Here is a 17,621-nt window from a genome sequence, read left to right on the forward strand (position 1 = left end):
TAAGACACAGGGCATTTTGGTCATTTTGCAGTGTGACACGTGGCACCATGAGATGGTGACACATGGCATAACACATAAGCTTGACAAATATTTTTAATCATGTAAGATGATTAAAATCAAGATTAAATATAGGTTTGACACTTGGCACAATGTGATTGGGTCACTTAAACCTAGAGCTAATCAAAAGGTGACATGTGGCTAGGGTTTAATGTGTTAACCTAGCTATTTAAGTGGGGTTATGAAAAGAAAACACAACCAGCAGCCTCTCCTCTCATATGTCACGCCACTTTGAGCCTCTCCAGCTATTTCTTTTCATCTCTCATCAATTCAAAGAGATTAGCCATCAATCTCTTGAATTAAGAACACTAGAAATTGTTTCTAGTGTCCTGTTTGCATCTCTAATCTCTTAAAAGGCAGAACTTGAATTTCTAATTAATAGAAAAGGCTTTAGAAGCTGTTCAAGGGCTGCCATAGGTGTTCTTGGTGTGGACAAGCTAGAGGGACAACATCTGGTGTCCTGAAGACGAATCTCAAAGGCGCAGACACGCTGCAGCACATCAAGAGGTTAGTGTAATCGTTCTTGATTTAATCTAGGGTTCTAAAATTAATCTGATTAATTTTAAAATCTTAAATGGCAAATACAGATCCAAAAACATATTAAAAGAGTTTTAATATGTTGTTTATCATTGAAATCAAATAGATAAAAATAAATCTTGCATGGTGCTTGTGACCCTAGGTGAAAATTTTTGAATTCAATGGTATAATCTTGTGTTTTTCACGCTTCCGTTCCTTCACCTACACACATATACATTTAATCAATCCTTTAATCTACCATTTAGAAGCAAGAATAAGCTGTCCTCAAAGTGTTTCCATGGCTGCCAAAAGTACACATCCCCTTTAAACATCAAACCTCAAAAATTTCTCCATAAATCAAGTACCCATAACATCCTTACAAACTTTAATAAAGCACTAACCAAAAACATAAACTTACCAATTTGAAAACTCTTCAAAATCTCTCCAAAACTTGGACTTCTTACTGCCTATCTATTGCCCAAGTGATGTAGAGCAAATTTAGTGAAGGAAGCTTGAGGTTTCCATGGTTGGATCATGGGTAGATGAAGGTGGAAAAATGGGGCGGCCATGGGAGCTTCAATGGGAGTTATTTTCGGCTGGTGTTGAAATGAGGTTGAAGATGAAGTTTAAATCTGTCCAAATGCATTATAAAGGTGTCCCACAATGTGAGTTAGTGGACCACTAACTTTAGGAAATTACTTATTTAATTAAAGTTACCAAATTTGCAAAATTTGCCTCATTATTTCCACTTTTATATTATCTACCATATTTTTATTTTTCATTGCATTTTCAAAGTTTAATATCATTTATTTTTAATAGACATTTAGGTCAAAAGACAACTCAGGGTGTCAAATGACCACAATGCCCTGTTCGGGTTGCATTCCTGATTTTTTGGTAACACCGGGTTTTGTCCATTTTTCAATTTCTCACTTTTCTTTGTACTAATTAATTAATTTTTTTTTTGATATTTCTAATGGCATTTATACTTCAATTGATGTCTCTATAAGTCTGAAAAATATTTTCCAGGGTTCCCCGCGGTCCAGGGCTAGTCAACGGTCCACGCCGTGACTTCTCAGTGCGGTCACCCATCGCTAGGGTTCTCGGCTCACTTAAATTAGTTACATTTCTTTGCTATTATTTTTCCTTTGTTTTTCTTTTCTTGTATTTCATTATTTTATGTCTCCTCAATCATAACAAAGTGTAGTTCTAGGCATCCTATGTAACACCCTCCCGGTGGCAACTCCGTACATTCTACTGTTACGGTGATCAGTGTCGGTTCGGACAGCTAGAACGTCCGGAAAAATATTTAAACTAAAGTGAAGAACCATAATTAACTCAAATATTAATAAGAAAAATTTAGAAAAAAATTTAGAAATAAAATACAATCAAGTTAAATGAGCCGGTGCCCAAGCGATGCATAACCCAGAGGGAAGTTGCGGTTCTCGCAACTAGGAGCCCTAGACCTGGGGAAAAATTCATAAAATAATTTTTGGGACTCCAGGGAAGGGTCATTGAGGTTCCTATGGCATTAGAATGCCAAGAAAATATTTAGAAAAATTTTTCAATCGGTACAGACAATTTTGACCCGTTAAGCCAAACGGAGTGCATTTTGGTCATTTCGCCTTCAGAGGAAATTGTTGGCCGACTTGTCCAGTTGAGTAAATGATTATTATGACAAAAAAATATGAAGTAATGTTGATGAAAAATTAATTTAAAGTTGGTAGAAAAAAAAAAGAAAAGAAAAATCAATATAAAGCAAATAATGACATCATTATGATGTCATTTAAAAGTTCCCACCAATCACAATTAAACAATCATTTAATTAACTAATAAAAGAGACAATTGGGACCAAAGAAATTTAAAAACCTATCAGCCATCTTCTTCCCCATTCCAGGCGCACCACCATGGAAGCCCTCATCTCCTTCTTCATTCAAGCTTGAAAATCTCTCTAACCTTACCCCAAAACCTTTAACTCCCTTCACTAAAATTGGTCACCCAACCTTGCTAAAGTGTTTGGCAGCCTAGAAAAGGAAGAAAGTGAAGTTTAAGCTTGGAAAATTCTGCACTACAAGAGGTTAGTGCCTATTTATACATAAATCTTTCTTATTCCATGTTAGGGACTTGAATTGAGCATGAAAGTGTAACTTAAATAAAGTAAAACTTAGGCATATGCATCCCATGGAATTCGGCAGCCTAGTGAGGGTCATGATTTTGATTGTTTAGATGGACTTAAAGTAGACTAGAGAGGGTGTTTAAAGTATATATTTATGTGGATAATGAATTAGTTAGTTAACTAAGGTAACTAGTGTGAAATTGAAATGGGAATTAGGGTTTTGGGAGTGAAATTTGGACTTAGCTTATGAAATGATGAGTGAACATTCTAATGGTCATTTTGTGACCATTTGAGGTAAGTTGACCATAATTTGAAGTGAATTAGAGTATTACAAACTGAAATGGTATGCTGCCTAGTGAGGGCAGCAGAGGAGGCTGTGAGTCCAGCCTGTTTGGACTGCCATAACTTTGGCTGTGTAGGTTCAATTGGTGCTTGGCCAATTGTACATGAAACTAGACACATAATGGCACAATTTTGGTGAAGAAACCATGCCCAAAAGACCAAAGCAAGTGGACCAAAAACTGGCCCCAACCCAGATGTCCTGCAACCAGAATCTGCAGAATGACCAAATGAACAGTAATTGTTCATTTGGCCATAACGCATTGTAAAATGGGCCAATTGACCTGAAATGTTTACAGCAACAAGTTAAGATATAGACAAACAACTTTCATGACGAAACCTACCCCAAAATATGGCCAGAACATATCCAACAAGGCAGTTGCAGTCACTGTTCACTGCACTGTAGATATGGTCAATTCTGCAGTTTTTCAATCCGGCCAGCTGTGGTTTTTGGACCATAGCTGGAGCTACAAAACTCCAAATGGAGTGATTCAAAAAAGGAAATTCTACTAGACAAAATAAGAAACAACTTTCATGTTTACCATTTCCTCAAATTCCCACTGTAACAGTCACTAATGGAACAGTAAAGTTAGGGTACAAAACCTGAAAATTCTGCTCCCTTAGTTCTAAGCTTAGAAATGGTATTGGTGATTAATTCCAACAAGTTTTGAATGCAAAATGTGGTACATTGGGGGTGTTAAAACCAGTGTACCTATTTTCTATCCAAAAGTCAACATTTTTGTTGATCAATGAAGTGAATAGTGACACCAAAACTTGAAATTCAAAAACTGAAGAATTCAAAAGTATCAAATGCCCTAGTATACCTAACAAGATTGGTTTGGATAGTTTGGCATGCCAATAGGGTTCAGCTAGCAGTACTGCACATGGCATTATGCCATTTTGTAATTTCATGGCTTTTGGCCATTCTGACATTGTGTTGATATTTGGCCTTGTGCCTATGGTCATTATAGCTTATTAGTTGTTCTGTTGCACACCGGGAGATGCATATGTGACCGATGGTGTGACGGCCCGAGGTACTAGATACCCAGTGCCAGTTTACCCGTTTATCCAGTCCAGTCGTCCAGTATAGGTTACTTGGCCAACCAAAAGAATGAAAATGGATAAAGTTAACAAAATAAATGATTATAACAAGTACAAAACCAGTAAAACATCGATACATTCAATACATATTTATTTTCTGCTATTCCTTTTATTTTTTTATTGCACCACTAAGCATTATTGCTTAGCGCGTTTCTTTTGCCACGCGTAGGTTTTGGAGATACTGATCGAGAGCCCAGTAGACCACAGACTGGGTGAGTCCTTCCTGCAGCTCTGCATAGTGTCCGTGTCACCTCACCATCTTCAGTGCATTGGTAGGACACTAGGTTTCATTTTGATATTTTGTAACAAATTTTTATTTTCTCATATGTAATTGAACTTATGAAATGTATTTTGATGTTCATGTAAATAATGAGAATTGTGTTTGTGAATGGAAAAGTGAATGTTTATCTATGATTTATACATGATTATCACATGAGATGAATGATTGAGAAATGAAATTGAAAAATGTTGAGATTTTGATATTGGAGTTTGAGATGATTGAATATGATTATTGAAAGTGTTTTTCACAGGTTCCGAAGAACTGTTTTCTCCATTTTTAGCCGGTACTCTGCCGGATTTTCTATAAAATTTTTGGAACCTCAAATAAATTAAAATTTCAACAAATGACTTAAATAGATTATATTTCACAAATTATGTTCAAAATTATGATGAAAATTAATTAAGATAAAATAGAGTGTTCCGGTACACCGTGTGACATAGCTTACTCGGATATACTGTAGACGGGTAAGGGGTGTCACATTTAGTGGTATCAGAGCACGGTTTAGGCATTTCTGGGCCTAGATTGAGTCCATACCGTGCATTACATTTGTAAGAGTTGAGGTGACACTAATGCAGATCTGTTTGTCTTTCTTATTTTGAATAGGATATGGACCCTACATCTCAGAGAGCAGTTGAGGAGGAAGTGGAGAGTCATGCTCCACCTGCAGCAGCTAAGACTGGGGGTATGGGAGAACCTGCTCCGCCAACTCAAGCAGAGCCTGCTCAGCCTCCACAGGCCATGTTCCAGCAAATGGCCGAATTCTTCAGACAAATGGCTGGGGTAATGCCAGCACCACCACCATCACCTCCACAACCAAAATCACAATTAGAAAAATTGAGAAAGTTTGGAGCAGTGGACTTCTTTGGCAAGAGGGAAGATGATTCTGTTGCAGCTGAGAATTGGTTGAACAGAACAGGCAGAGTTTTAAAACAACTCCACTGCACCCCAGAGCAAAATTTAGAGGCTGTTGTATCTCTATTGCAAGATGATGCATATGAGTGGTGGGACACGGTATCCAGTGAAGTGCAGCCAGAAGTTATCACTTGGGACTTCTTCCTCTCTAAATTCGAGAAGAAATATGTGGGTAGTGTATACCTGGAAGAGAGAAGAAGAGAGTTCATTAATCTGAGGCAGAGACAGCTGTCAGTGGCCGAGTACGAAAAGGAATTCGTCAGATTGAGCCACTACGGAAAGGAGATAGTCCCTAATGAGGCTGAAAGGTGTAAGAGATTTGAAGAGAGACTAAATGACAACATAAAGATCATGATCACTGCCTTGGGAATCACAGACTTCACCAAGTTAGTGGAAGCTGCAATAAAGGTTGAAAAGGTTAGAATAAGTGAGCAGACCAGAAGAGAGAGACAGCAGAAGAGGGGCCCGGGTCAGTCTAGTTCATTTCCTGCACCAGGGAAGAAGTTCAAGGGTCCACCTGCACAGAGTTCAGGTCAGCCACAAGGTCATGGTCTCGGGGCCCGGGCCACGGTTACCCCTAGGAGAGGTCACCCACACCATCGGTGGGCGCTCTCTCGAGGATGGGGTTTGAGGACTAGCCCAGATCTTCTCGCGTGTCCACATTGTTTGAAATGGCATAAGGGGAGTGTTGGAGAGTGACGGTGCTGCTAAGGTGTGGGTCAATAGAGCATCAATTGAAGAAGCGTCACGCAGAACTACTACCATTGCTCCAACACAAGCGAGCGCACTGCTCTGCACCATAAAGGCGTAGGAAATCGCCGTCGGCGCAATGGGACCATCACGAGGCTGCGTCGAGCGGCAGAGAGGCTCGATAATGCACCACCTACCAGAGCTTATGCCATGAGAGCTCAGGAGGAGCAAGATGCCCCGGACATCATCAGGGGTACGTTCTCCCTCTACAATACATCTGTGCATGCATCGGTGGATCCAGGATCCACTCATTCATACATCTGCATCAACCTACCTGTAGAAAGGGGGATACTAGTAGGGGAGAGTGACCAAGACATTCTGGTCACTAATCCATTGGGCAACAGTGTGGTAGTGAACAAAGTGTACAAGGGTTGCCCGTTAAGGATTCAGGGGTATGAATTCTTGGCAGACCTGATTGAGTTGCCTTTCCATGAGTTTGACGTGATTTTGGAAATGGACTAGTTGTCACGTCATCAGGCAATAGTTGATTGCAAATTGAAGAGAATTTCTCTGAAAACTTCTGAGGGTAATGAGATCACAGTTGTGGGGGAAAGGACAGATTTCTTGTCCAATGTCATCTCAGCCACAGTTGCAAGAAGAATGATGAGAAAAGGCTGTGAAGCCTACCTAGCACATGTGGTGGATACTAGGCAGGCTAAGCCAAACCTGAGTGATATACCCACAGTAAGAGACTTCCCAGAGGTATTTCCTGAAGAGTTGCCTGGTTTGCCACCAGAAAGGGAAGTTGAATTTGCTATTGAGACACTGCCGGGTACAGCACCCATTTCCATTACTCCTTATAGGATGGCACCCATGGAATTGAGGGAGTTAAAAACTCAATTGCAAGAGTTACTTGATAAGGGGTTTATACGCCCCAGTGTGTCACCATGGGGAGCTCCAGTGCTGTTTGTAAAGAAGAAGGATGGGACTTTGAGGCTTTGCATTGATTACCGGCAGTTGAATAAAGTGACTGTGAAGAACAAATATCCGTTGCCTAGAATTGATGATCTGTTTGATCAGTTGAAGGGAGCAGGAGTATTTTCTAAGATTGATCTCAGATTAGGGTATCATCAGTTGAGGGTGAAGGATGTGGATGTGCCAAAGACTGCATTCAGGACCCGGTATGGGCATTATGAGTTTCTGGTGATGCCCTTTGGCCTAACAAATGCACCAGCAGCATTTATGGACCTTATGAACCGTATCTTCCATCCATACCTAGATCGATTCATAGTGGTCTTTGTTGATGATATTCTGGTGTACTCCAAGACTAGGGAAGAACATGATGAGCATTTGAGGATTATTTTGCAAACCCTGAGAGAAAAGAAGCTATATGCTAAGTTGTCCAAGTGTGACTTCTGGTTGAATGAGATTGCATTCCTTGGACACATAGTGTCAGCTGATGGGATTAGGGTGGATCCCAAGAAAATAGAAGCAGTGATGGAATAGAAGCCTCCCAGAAATACAACTGAGGTCAGAAGCTTCTTGGGGCTAGCTGGGTATTACAGGAGATTTGTGAAGGATTTTCCTTATTAGCTGCTCCAATGACCAAGTTGTTACACAAGAATGTCAGATTTGACTGGAATGACAAGTGTCAGACCAGTTTTGAGAAGTTGAAGGCTATGTTGACAGAGCCACAAGTGTTAACACAGCCAGTGTCAGGAAAGGACTTTATAGTCTACAGTGATGCCTCTCATAATGGGTTAGGGTGTGTATTGATGCAAGAGGGGAAGGTGGTCGCTTATGCTTCTAGGCAGCTAAGGCCACATGAACAAAATTACCCTACCCATGATCTAGAGCTTGCAGCAATTATCTTCGCACTGAAGATATGGAGGCATTACTTGTATGGTGAAAAGTGCTACATTTACACGGACCACAAAAGCCTGAAATACTTGCCAACCCAGAAGGAGCTCAACCTTAGACAGAGACGATGGATTGAGTTCCTGAAGGATTATGATTGTGTAATTAACTACCATCCTGGGAAGGCAAATGTAGTTGCTGATGCTTTGAGCAGAAAATCCATCACAGCTTTGAGATCATTGAATGCCCGTCTATCTTTTGTTCGAGATGGAGCTATTTTGGCTGAGTTGCAAGTGAGGCCAAACCTGTTACAGCAGGTTTTAGATGGGCAAAAAGTAGATGAGAAGCTAATGGCTATTATGAGCAAAATCTCTGAGGGAAAAGCAACTGACTATGAGATGAAAGCAGATGGGTGTCTCTACTACAAAGGAAGAGTATGTGTACCAAATAATGGGGAATTGAAAACCAGTATTCTGAAAAAGGCACATATCAGTGTTTATGCTATGCACCCAGGAAGTACAAAGATGTATCATGATCTGAAGCTTCAGTATTGGTGGCCTGGTATGAAGAAAGACATAGCTGACTATGTGACTAAATGTTTGACATGTCAGCAAGTCAAGGCAGAACATCAAGTTCCATCGGGTTTGCTACAGCCTATACGCATACCTGAATGGAAATGGGATCGGGTTACCATGGATTTTGTAAGTGGTCTACCTCTTACCCAGAAGAAACATGATGCAGTATGGGTGATAGTAGATAGATTGACTAAGTCAGCACACTTTTTGCCAGTTAGGACAGACTACTCACTGGAGAAGTTAGCAGAATTGTATATCAGTGAGATAGTTAGACTGCATGGAATTCCACTTTCCATCATATATGATCGAGACCCAAGGTTTACATCGAGATTTTGGAAGAAGTTGCATGAGTCCTTGGGTACACAACTCCACTTCAGCACAGCATTCCATCCTCAGACGGATGGGCAATCCGAAAGAGTAATCCAGGTAAACAATTGAATCAATTGAATTAATACAACTATTAAACTAAAATGATAACAATAACATGAAATATACGTCAGGTCCTTGAGGATATGCTGAGGAGTTGTGTCATTGAGTTTGAGGGAAGTTGGGATAGATACCTCCCACTGGCAGAATTTGCATACAACAATAACTACCAAGCTAGTATCCAAATGGCCTCGTATGAAGCACTGTATGGGAGGAAATGTAGAACTCCAGTGTGCTGGACTGAATTGGGCGAAGACAAACTGGTGGGACCAGATCTGGTGAAACAGACTGAGGAGAAAGTGAAACTAATCAAAGCCAATCTGAAAGTTGCCTCAGACAGACAGAAATCTTATGCCGACCTGAAGAGAAAAGAAATAGAATATGCGGTTGGCGACAAAGTGTTCCTCAAGGTGTTACCGTGGAAGAAGGTATTGAGGTTTGGAAGAAAAGGTAAGTTAAGCCCGAGGTTCATTGGCCCATATGAAGTCATTGAACGTGTGGGTCCAGTAGCCTATAGGCTAGCTTTACCACCAGAGCTGGACAAGATCCACAATGTGTTCCACGTGCCCATGCTCAGAAGATACCGCTCAGATCCTTCACATGTCATCTCTAGGGAAGAAATTAAAATACAGCTGGATTTGACATATGAAGAAGAACCTCTACGGATCCTGGCTCGGGACGTGAAAGAGTTGAGAAATAAGCGGATTCCACTGGTGAAAGTGCTTTGGAGGCACCACAACACCGAGGAGGCAACTTGGGAAAGTGAAGAAACGATGAGGCAACAGTTCCCTCAACTGTTTGCATCAGGTAAAATTTCGAGGACGAAATTTAAATTAGAGGGGAAGAGTTATAACACCCTTCCGGTAGCAACTCCGTACATTCTACTGTTCCAGTGACCAGTGTCGGTCCGGACAGTTAGAACGTCTGGAAAAATATTTAAACTAAAGTGAGGAACCATAATTAACTCAAATATTAATAAGAAAAATTTAGAAAAAATTTTAGAAATAAAATACAACCAAGTTAAATGAGCCGGTGCCCAAGCGATGGGTAACCCAGAGGGAAGTTGCAGTTCTCGCAACTAGGAGCCCTAGACCTGGGGAAAAATTCATAAAATAATTTTTGGGACTCCAGAGAAGGGTCATTGAAGTTCCTATGGCATTAGAATGCCAAGAAAATATTTAGAAAAATTTTTCAATCGGTACAGACAATTTTGACCCGTTAAGCCAAACGGTGGGCATTTTGGTCATTTCGCCTTCAGAGGCGATTTTTGGCCGACTTGTCCAGTTGAGTAAATAATTATTATGAAAAAAAAATATGAATTAATGTTGATGAAAAATTAATTTAAAGTTGGTAGAAAATAAAAGAAAAGAAAAATCAATATAATGCAAATAATGACATCATTATGATGTCATTTAAAAGTTCCCACCAATCACAATTAAACAACCATTTAATTAACTAATAAAAGAGACAATTGGGACTAAAGAAATTAAAAAACCTATCAGCCATCTTCTTCCCCATTCCAGCCGCACCACCATCGAAGCCCTCATCTCCTTCTTCATTCAAGCTTGAAAATCTCTCTAACCTTACCCCAAAACCTTTAACTCCCTTCACTAAAATTGGTCATCCAACCTTGCTAAAGTGTTTGGCAGCCTAGAAAAGGAAAGAAAGTGAAGCTTAAGCTTGGAAAATTCTGCCCTACAAGAGGTTAGTTCCTATTTATACATAAATCTTTCTTATTCCATGTTAGGGACTTGAATTGAGCATGAAAGTGTAACTTAAATAAAGTAAAACTTAGGCATATGCATGGAATTCGGCAGCCTAGTGAGGGTCATGATTTTGATTGTTTAGATGGACTTAAAGTAGACTAGAGAGGGTGTTTAAAGTATATATTTATGTGGATAATGAATTAGTTAGTTAACTAAGGTAACTAGTGTGAAATTGAAATGGGAATTAGGGTTTTGAGAGTGAAATTTGGACTTAGCTTATGAAATGATGAGTGAACATTCTAATGGTCAATTAGTGACCATTTGAGGTAAGTTGACCATAATTTGAAGTGAATTAGAGTATTACAAATTGAAATGGTATGCTGCCTAGTGAGGGTAGCAGAGGAGGCTGTGAGTCCAGCCTGTTTGGACTGCCATAACTCTGGCTGTGTAGGTTCAATTGGTGTTTGGCCAATTGGACATGAAACTAGACACATAATGGCACAATTTTGGTGAAGAAATGATGCCCAAAAGACTAAATCAAGTGGACCAAAAACTGGCCCCAACCTGGATGTCCTGCAACCAGAATCTGCAGAATGACCAAATAAACTGTAATTGTTCATTTGGCCATAACTCATTGTAAAATGGGCCAATTGACCTTAAATTTTTACAGCAACAAGTTAAGATATAGGCAAACAACTTTCATGAAGAAACATACCCCAAAGTATGGCCAGAACATATCCAACAAGGCAGTTACAATCACTGTTCACTGCACTGTAGATATGGTCAATTCTGCAGTTTTTCAATCCGGCTAGCTGTGGTTTTTGGACCATAACTAGAGCTACAAAACTCCAAATGGAGTGATTCAAAAAATGAAATTCTACTAGACAAAATAAGGAACAACTTTTATGTTTACCATTTCCTCAAATTCCCACTGTAACAGTCACTAATGGAACAGTAAAGTTAGGGTACAAAAACTGAAAATTCTGCTCCCTTAGTTCTAAGCTTAGAAATGGTATTGGTGATTAATTCCAACAAGTTTTGAATGCAAAATGTGGTACATTGGGGGTGTTAAAACTAATGTACCTATTTTCTATCCAAAAGTCAACATTTTTGTTGATCAATGAAGTGAATAGTGACACCAAAACTTGAAATTCAAAAACTGAAGAATTCAAAAGTATCAAATGCCCTAGTATACCTAACAAGATTGGTTTGGATAGTTTGGTATGCCAATAGGGTTCAACTAGCAGTACTGCACATGGTATTATGCCATTTTGTGATTTCATGGCTTTTGGCCATTCTGACATTGTGTTGATATTTGGCCTTGTGCCTATGGTCATTATAGCTTATTAGCTGTTTTGTTGCACACCGGGAGATGCATATGTGACCGATGGTGTGACGGCCCGAGGTACTAGATACCCAGTGCCAGTTTACCCGTTTATCCATCGATCGTCCAAAGATAGGTTACTTGGGCAACCAAAAGAATGAAAGTGGATAAAGTTAACAAAATAAATGATTATAACAAGTACAAAACCAATAAAACATCGATACATTCAATATATATTTATTTTCTGCTATTCCTTTTATTTTATTATTGCACCACTAAGCATTATTGCTTAGCGCGTTGCTTGTGCCACGCGTAGGTTCTGGAGATACTGATCGAGAGCCCAATAGACCACAGACTGGGTGAGTCCATCCTGCAGCTCTGCATAGTGTCCGTGTCACCTCACCATCTTCAGTGCATTGGTAGGACACTAGGTTTCATTTTGATATTTTATAACAAATTTTTATTTTCTCATTTGTAATTGAACTTATGAAATGTATTTTGATGTTCATGTAAATAATGAGAATTGTGTTTGTGAATGGAAAAATGAATGTTTATCTGTGATTTATACATGATTATCACATTAGATGAATGATTGAGAAATGAAATTGAAAAATGTTGAGATTTTGATATTGGAGTTTGAGATGATTGAATATGATTATTGGAATGTTTTTCACAGGTTCCGAAGAACTGTTTTCTCCATTTTTAGCCGGTACTCTACCGGATTTTCTATAAAATTTTCGGATCCTCAAATAAATTAAAATTTCAACAAATGACTTAAATAGATTATATTTCACAAATTATGTTCAAAATTATGATGAAAATTAATTAAGATAAAATAGAGTGTTCCGGTACACCGTGTGACATAGCTTACTCGGATATACTGTAGATGGGTAAGGGGTGTCACATCCTAGCAGTCCGGACAACACTGGTCATCGGAACAGTAGAACGCACTACCGAACTTAGGGGTGTTACAATTCTCCCCCCCTTAAAATAAATTTCGTCCACGAAATTTGACCCAATAGCCATCTTACAATATTCATACGTTTATTTTCTCCTTTCTATACGATCGTATAATCTTCTTTTCCTCAAATTTGTATAAGACTTTTAACAATCTAATACAATGCTTAATTTGTTTGTATAACACCAATCTCCTCTTACTATTGTGCTGTCTAATATTTCGGTTCATGTTCCTTCTTGAATGACCCTTGAGGTCATGTTAGAATCATTTATCTAGTCATTGGTCCTCTGACCATTCTAGTCCATAGTCTTCCTCACATTCGTAACACTTCTTTGTTATATCTGAACCAACTGTTCGAATTTTTACTTCCATAACTCTTTTTATCTGTCAATATTCTATAACTTACTTCCTTTTGTATTGAACTATAACCTTTCGATATTCTAACTTTTGAGTTTTAGATCCCTAAGTAGGATTTCCAAACTTATTCCTAATAATTAAATTTTGTCCTGGCATAACTATACCAAAATAGATGCCGTTGGCAACTATTCTCATCTAGGTGTACTATCGGGTAGTACGTAGCTCTACACAATAATCTCAAGTTAGCATCAGAATCTGCGACTACAAGATAAACATCAAGAACATTGCATAGTTACTACGATACATCCCAATAGATCAAACTTTCCTATCTTTTATCCTTTTCGAATTCACTGATATCCGAAACTTATTCTGATTACAATATCCATTAGTAATTACTAACAGTAACATCCTTGCCCTCATCTAGAGCAATTCCATTACTGCATCTTATTTTGACGTCCTCTTGCCTTACATTAAGTAGGCTCGCCAATTAGCTTTATAATTTATAGTGTGTCAAAAAATACTTTTCACCGATAAACTCTTCCAAAACTAATTTCACTTATTATCATAATCCTTATCTTAAAGGACTAATCACTAATGCATCAAAATTTATTCCCCTGTAAAGGAATAACAACAGAACATATAATTCTATCACTAACATAAAAGTATTCAGACTCCAGGTCAAACAATACATAAACGAAGAGTGCCATTCCTCTTCTTAACAAACAATACTGGCACTCCCCATGGTGATACACTAGGGCGGATGAAGCCCTTTTCAAGTAGTTCTTGCAATTGTACATTCAACTCCATCAACTCTGCTGGTGCCATTCTATATGGTGTTGTGGAGATTGGATCCACACCAGGCATAACATTAATTTCAAACTGCACTTCTCTTCCCGGAGGTAATCCTGGCAATTCATCAGGAAACACATTTGGAAAGTCATGTACTGTAGGGATGTCTTTCAATGCTAGACTTCCCACTTGGGTGTCTACCACATGTGCCAAGTATGCTTCACACCTCTTTCTGATCATTTTTCTGGCTAGTGCAGTCGAAATGATGTTTAATGGCAATAACTGCCTCTCCCCATGTATTACCATATCACTGTACTGAGGGAGACCAAAAATGATTGTCTTTAGCCTACAGTCAATCATGGCATGATACCTAGCTAACCAATCCATGCCCAAGATGATATCATAATCTCTGGAGGGCATTTCAATGAAATCAGATAGAAAAGTGTCCTTGGATCACCAAAGGACAATCCCTATACATTCTATTAACCCTGACCTCCTGTCCTAACGGACTTGTTACTAGCACCTCAAGGTCCATTTTTGTACATGGAACAGCAATGCAATCAATGATGCTAGCACACACATAAGAATGGGTAGAACCCGGATCAAATAACACAAACACACCCTGATTAAAAGTTGAGAAGGTACCTGCCACAACATCAGATGTCTTGGCCTCTTCTCTCTGTCTCATTGCATAGATTCTGACTGGAGCACTATCTTGCTCTGAATGTTTTACTGTGCTTTGGCTGCCTACTGGGGTACCTCTACCCCTGCCTCTACCTTTGCTGGGTGGTTGTGAACTTCTGGTGACAGGGCTCTGAACTGACCCTTCTGCAATAGTAGGAGGTGGTCCAACTCTGTGAGTACTGGTGCAGTCCTTGGCAAAGTGTCCTGTGCCTCCACAGTTATAACAGGCTCCAATAGCCTTGTAGCATATCCCACCATGATATCTTCCACAATTTTCACATTGGCGGGAAGGGCAGGAACCTCTGGTACTCTGCTGACCAGATAGAAGAGGTTTCTATCCTGAATGTCTTCCCCTATCAGACTTCTTGCCACCTCTGCTGTGTCCCCCATAGTTCTTCCTCTTTCCAGTAGGACCACTGGAACTCTGTTCTACTGATTTTTCCTCTTTCTCTGTCTTCTCTGATTTTTTTCTTTCAGGAGCAGCTTCAAACTCAATTCTTTCCAACTCTAGGGCTTGAGAAATAAGTTCAGAGAAGTTAGTGTGTTTGAATCCGACTACTTGTAATCTGATACTGGGCTTTAAGCCGATTTCAAACCTCTTGCATCTCTCCCTGCTGGTAGCAAGTAAACTTACTACATAATGGCTCAGGCGGGAAAATTCTCTTTCATACTCAGCCACTGATCTGCTTCCCTGTTTCAGACTTAGGAACTCTTGCAGTTTCTGGTCTACATAAGCATCAGGGACATATTTTTGTCTGAATTCTATGAAAAAGTCATTCCATGTTAGCACTGCAGGTTCTACCAGACTATGGGGAATGGTTTTCTACCAGTCATAAGCATCCCCCTTTAGTAAAGATACTGAGTATTCAAATATGAGCTCCTCTGTACAATGTAGCTTCTTGAATACCCTATCCATCCTCTGTAACCACTATTCAGCCTCTAGAGGATCTACTGTCCCCTTGAACTCTGTAGCCCCATATTTTATCAATTTGTCATCGCTTAGCAGAGACGTGGTTGTACCACCGTGTCTCAGTATTGGGACTTGAGTAGGCAGATTGGCAGACATTTATTGGAACATTGCATATCTCGCCGAGCGAATCGAGCAGAAATCGCAGATCGCGGGGCCGTGTCCGAACCACTGACATTATGTAGGACTGGGGCATCCCCTTGCACCTCAGCCTCTATAGATTGATCGACTGAACGATCACCCTCTTCCAAGGTTAATGCGAGGATCTTAGATCTCCTGAACAAATAACACAAGGAGATTTCCTCCCGTTAGTGCATATTTATAATGTAATGTACTGTATGTATCAAACAATGACATTGAGCAGTTGTACTATGAAGAAAGAATATTCAAATAACCTGTGAAAATAGAATTTAAAAACTAGCTCTGATACCACTAAAACATGTCACACCCTACCCCTCTGTAAGGCATAACATGATCCCGTAGTATACCTAATGAATTACTAACTCCGTCTACTGATAACCCATTAAATACACTACAAGGGATTTTAAAAACTTTTCTTACTTCTTTTACAGTGGTGAGCACTATTTACAGGTGTTAAAAACCTTTTTTGAACTGAAGTGATAGAACTAACACATTTGAATTATTTGGAATTTTTGTAAAAATTTTGGCAGAGTGCCATCTGTATTTTGGATAAGACAGTTCTTCAGAAAACTTGTAAAAAGCACTTCAATATTTTTCTTAATCTCAACTTCAACAGTTAAACAACACAATATATTTCTCAACTCAAATTCACAATAGTTTTTCAAAGACTGAGATAAAAGAAATACAGTATAATTTTTACAAGCCAAAATAACTCATAATTTATTTTACAACTTCAATGTACAATTTTAATTTACAACTGCTCAAAACCAAGAACAATATATACATACAGTGAACATACATTACAGTACAAAATGCAAAATGTGGTATACTCAATATACCCGATGATTTCTCACTGAATGTACTAGCAGCCTAGTCTGCTGCCCTGTCAATCTGTCTACCTGCGACAGCAATGAAAAGCTATCGCTGAGACAATGTCTCAGTGGTGCGCAACATTAACTAAATACAACTTTAAATCACAATTCATAAATCATATAAATGATGGATACGTAAAACCATAGTTAGATTCAAGACAATGAATGTCATAAAGAATTTAACACAATATCACATTAAATCTCAGTAATCAAAACATAGTTAAATTCATAAGACAGTGAATGTCAATAAGGATTTAAACTCCATTTCACAATATCACAATAAATCTCAATAGTCAAAACATGGTTAAATTCAAAAGACGGTGAATGTCAATAAGAATTTAAACTTCATTTCACAAATTATCAAATCGCATAATAACACAATTTAGTCGAATAATTTAAGAATACAGTGTTGCCAATTCATTCACAACTTAAGCCATGACGCAAAATTTTCGATCAATGCCGCGTTGTACACCACGATAAAGCAATCACAACCCCACTAATCGAAATCAATGAGGAAGGGAGCTAGCTATATAATGAGTACTCATCCGATCACCTCAACTGGTAAACCAGAGAGGGAGAAAAATAAACAATCACGACTCCATAAATGGAGAAGGAAAATAAACGATCACAACCCCATAAATGGAGAAGGAATGATACGATATTGTCATGCTAAGTGTGAACACAAAATCAATTCCAAACAATTTATTCAAATGATTCGTGAGAATCCAATAAATTTCCAAAGTCATAATTTCATTCACAAAATGGCAACACAATTCATAAGTAACTTCAATTTTCACAAATCACACTAAATAAATTTTTTCACAGTTTCAAACCATTTACAATGCTTTTCAAGCAATAAGTATCCATTCAAACACATTTCCATAATTAAAAACAATAATATAAAAATAATCATAATTTATTTCAATTGGAAAATTCAAAAGAAATAACTGTTGTGCA

The sequence above is a fragment of the Hevea brasiliensis genome, chromosome 6, assembly GCF_030052815.1.
Source record: "Hevea brasiliensis isolate MT/VB/25A 57/8 chromosome 6, ASM3005281v1, whole genome shotgun sequence".
Taxonomy (NCBI): Eukaryota; Viridiplantae; Streptophyta; class Magnoliopsida; order Malpighiales; family Euphorbiaceae; genus Hevea; species Hevea brasiliensis.